We start from the raw sequence: 4,718 nt of genomic DNA, 5'->3' as shown, positions 1-4,718 counted from the left end.
GGTAGGACCTAAAAAGTCTATAAAAAATAGGAGAATCATTTGCTTTGTCTCCCAATATGGGATCAAAATTAGCATTTTTAATTAAAAGATTACTAAAAATTAGGATTTCTTACAGGGTCCATTTCATAGTCCAAAATTTTCCTAATGTTAGAGGCAGGGGGAATTAAAGAGGTTACGGTAATTGGCAAAGGAAATATGATGATAAATGAGGTTTTTTTAATTGTGGTAAGCCTGGACATGTGCAAGTAGATTGCTATAAGAAGCAGAATGACATGCGAAATGGAAAAGTGCAGTAAAATAATTATGTGTTCTCTAGCAGAAATGATGAGGATAATGAGAGGTTGTTTGTTATACAACATATAGTTAAAATGCTGTGCAGCATGTAAGGATGATATATGGTATGTTGACTCAGGTGCTTCGAACCACATGACAGGTCATGGTGAGTGGCTCAAGGAAATGAAGAGTCTTGAAAGACTAGGTTTCTTTGAAATAGAGGATGACATTGCTCATCCGATTGTCCATGTTGGAGATGTGCCATTTTCTATGCAGGATGGTAAGGTGAAGTACCTTGCAGATGTACTTCATGTTCCAAATATTACAAAGAATTTGGTTTCTGTTGGCCAGATGATTGAGCAGGGTTTGCAGGTGCGGTTTAACCCTGATGGTTGTTATGTACAACACTTCAAAGATAAGTATAGGTTGGTTGCAAAAGGGAACAAAGTGGACATAATGTTTACACTGAATGAAAATATGCTTGAAGTGAGTGCTGCAATGTTTGCAAATGGTTTAGGAGTTGTTGCAGATACAAACATTTGGCATATGAGAATTGGGCATGTAAATGTGCAAAGAATTAAGTCTATGCAGACTAAAGAAATTGTGACAGGGCTGCCTAAGTTTAAGGTTGAAAGTATGCAGAAAGTATGTGAAGCATGACAATTTTGAAAGCAAACAAAACAAGTATTTCCACATGACAAAAATATGAGCAGGAATGTACTAGATGTTGTTCATTTAGATGTATGGGGTCTTGTGAAGACTATGTCTATGGGTGGCTATAGGTACTCTGTAACATTCATTGATGACCACACGAGGAAAGTGTGGGTGTATTTCATGAATTAGAAGAGTGAAGTTTTCACTCATTTTTAGAATTTCAGAGTGATGGCTGAAAAGCAGCCAGGAAAGCATGTGAAGTGCCTAAGGTCAGATGGAGGGGGAGAATACTTCTCCAATGAGTTCTCTGATTTCTTGCAGAAGAATGGCATTTATAAACAGTTTACATACAGTAGATACACTCCGCAGCAAAATGGAGTTGCTGAGTGAAAAAACACACACATTGCACAGATAGCACAAGCATTGATGGCAGAGAAGAATATGCTGCATAGCTATTGGGTTGAGGTTGTGTCTACAACAGCTTATATCATGAACAGGACTCCTACTTTAGCCATACATGATGTAACACCAGAGGAGAAGTTTATTGGCAAGAAACCTGATTTGTCTCACTTGAAAGTTTTGGATGTATTGCATATGTGCATGTGCCAGATGAGTTGTGTACTAAGCTGGATCCAAAGGCAAAAAATGCTGTGGTACACAGATGCAGATTGGGTAGGTAGCATCTCAAACATGAGATCTACTAGTGGATTTATGTTTTCATTGGGGAGTATTGCTGTGACATGGAGTAGCAAGAAGCAGTCCATAGTTGCCTTGTCGAGTACAAAGGAGCTGTGGTGGCAGCATGTGAGGTAGCTTGGTTACACAAGTTACTTGTGCTGATTTGGGGTTGCATGTGGAGAGAAAGGTTGTCATATATCGTGACAATCTTAGCAGTATACAGTTGGCCAGGAACCTATTTTTCCATGTGCGAAAGAAACACATTGAAGTACACTACCACTTCATTAGGGTGAGAGTCTTGCAAGGCGACATCAGGCCTTCGGAGCTGAGAAGCTCTATAGATTTTGAGATATTCTTAGAGTTCACGAGCTAGAGTTGCGCTTGAGGGGGAGTATTGAGATGTCAAGCTCAACATGAGGTGACACTCACGCGAGGTACTTGCGTGACCGTTCGACATTTACATCAGTGGTGGGTTTGGTAGCTAGCACTGATATATCTTCACTAGAGATTGTATAGCTGGACTACACTGACTAGTCCACACCTACCCACTCGTTAGCACGTTCACATTATGGACCACTTGTATATACTCTAGTATGTGTGTTAGTAACTTTATCTCCTTTGTAGACCTCTTTTGTTGAAGAAGAAGAAGATCAATTTTCAACCCCTCCTTACCTTGTGTGTTCTCTTCTAGGGTTTGTGAGAGTGTGTGTGTGCTTGCAAGAGATCAAGCTTCCTTCTGCATCTTTTCACTCTGCACGCATCTTGTGTAGATTTTTGCCTACTTCCGGCTGATCTTTGATGACTTCGCATGAGCCACCCTCCTGTTGCTTGCCTTGTGTTCTTTCTATTTCCTTAGTGTTTTGGATCCTCACCTTCTTCTGTTGTTCCAAGTCCACATCTACCTTCTTGCAGGCTTTGGGTGAGTCATGATTATTCAATGGAGTCATTACTACACTAGATTCATTTGCTTTTGCCCTTGTGATTGCCAAGATGTCTTGAACCTTGATCTCTATGTCATTTGTATCATGTTGGCACTTGGTATATTTTCTTTGAGTTTCATTAATTTTGCCTATCTTTCTTCATCATGTTTTTTCTTCATGGCACATTCCGCCTTGGTGTGCCCATGCTGTTGATAATAGTAGCATGTGAAGGTTATGGAACCACCGACATGTCCTTGGCTTCTTCTTCCTGAGAGTAATTTACGCGGCCTCTTCTCCCATACCTTCCCATCCTGGGGGGCTTCTTTCTACTCCTTCCATACTATTCACCATGGGAGCTCTCTTTTTGCAAATAGTACATGTTGGTGGCATTGTGCATTCCTCCTTGAGGTGGCCAGAACACATTTTTACAGAATTGTGAGCTTTTGCTGTTTTTCATCTCTTGCATCAACTGATTCACCTGTAGCACAAGTTCTCTGGGGCTCATTTGTACCCTCACGGTTTTCTTCTTTTGTCCTTCCTTTTATTTACTGCCACCGGAGTGTCCTGTGAGGTGTCGCTTGAATCATCCTCCTCAGTTGTGACACTTTTCCTGGGATTTCTCTTTTGTCTTCTTTCTTGACTTCTTTTTTCTGCCATTTTGGCTGGCTCGACTAGTTCCTCGAACTCCTCTTCAGTTTTTGCCTGCTTTGTGCTAACTGCTGCATGGATGTTTGGATTAAGCCCTTGGAAAAACCAATCTGCAACTATTTGCATTGAGGGTTGGGTTTTTTCTGCCACTCTCTGCCTCAAGCTCAATAGTTTTTTTTTTGGCATAGGCTTCTACATCCATGTCTTCTTGTCGGAGTTCTCTCATTTGATCACATAGTTGAGTTGCAGACTTATCTTGCGAAATATCCCTAGAAAAGTAGTCATGACCTCTTCATAAATCTGGAAATGGTTATCTTGGTGTCTTGACACCCACTTTGTGGCTATGTCTTTGAAGGTGTTTATGAAAGCATCTCTATGGATTTCACTCAGCTTTGGTTTTTCCACATCCCAAGGTCTGGCCACTTTCCAGTATCGCTCAAACCTCCTTACATGTAGATATGAATACTCCCTTTCTCTCTTGAGAACACCGGGAAATTTTTGGCTAATGATGCCATGGCTCCCTTGAACCATTTCCGGGGGTTTTGTTGTTGTGGTTTTCTTCCTAGTTTTGTTTCTCCACCCTTCTTGGGATTTTTGGACCTAGACTGTGCACAACTTCTAGATCTGGGCACTCCTTTTCTTGGTCCAAATTGTGCTTAAAACTTGAAGCTCCCTCTTGCTCGCGTGGCATTGCAGACGTTTCTGCACTATCTTCCTGATTGGAATAGTGCGAGACACTCGCGCAAGCGAGCTTCCTAGAGGGTTTCTTGGAAGGCATTACTTTTCTCCATCCTCAGATTCACAATCATGTGGAAGGCATATTTTTGTTGGTTGGGTTGTGTGGTGGAAGGTTCTCTAGACTGACCTTCCCAGAAATGCCCCTCCATGCTATTGCTTCTATGTAGACTTGTTTTAGGGACCTAATTCTAGCAAGATCATTTTGAGTGGAACCAGTCTCTATCAGAGTTTCCTTTACTTGAAGGTGTAGAATGCTATTCAGCAGCGACGTTTCTGCTTTGCCGTAATTTTTGAAGAGGAAAGATTTCCGGCCTAGTTATGGTAGAGGTTTCCCTCATCAAGAAGTTTTCCAACAAAGTTGCGGTAGAGTTTCCCAGTAGGATCACCATGTGTTTCTTGCCGATTTTCCTCTCGATGGAATGTCAAGATAGCAGTCTGAAGTAACAGACCAGTCAGGCAATGCTGTGGGAGGCCAGTAGTCACCTGCCAGAGCTTCTGGATTTAAACACCATCTCTAGAGTGGTCATGGGGACACTCAGAACACCACTCCACTTTAGAACTCTACACACCCTCACTCTGCTACATAACTCTCTCACTCTCTCTCTAATGCACATCATGTTTATTAAAAGAGAGAACAACACTGTTATTCACACATTACAGAGCAAAGAGTAACATAGAGACATAATGAATGGCAACATTGCTCTTTGTTTACTAGATTACTTCCGGAATCATTGCAGGATCATTATAGAGAGAAACTGCTAGACATAGAGACTACTAATTCCTAAGGATTATGACCATGTTTAACTT

Source organism: Cibotium barometz, chromosome 26 (assembly GCF_041138505.1).
Source record: "Cibotium barometz isolate CiBa-2024 chromosome 26, ASM4113850v1, whole genome shotgun sequence".
NCBI classification, from domain to species: domain Eukaryota; kingdom Viridiplantae; phylum Streptophyta; class Polypodiopsida; order Cyatheales; family Cibotiaceae; genus Cibotium; species Cibotium barometz.
Note: the sequence above shows the minus strand (reverse complement) of the source record.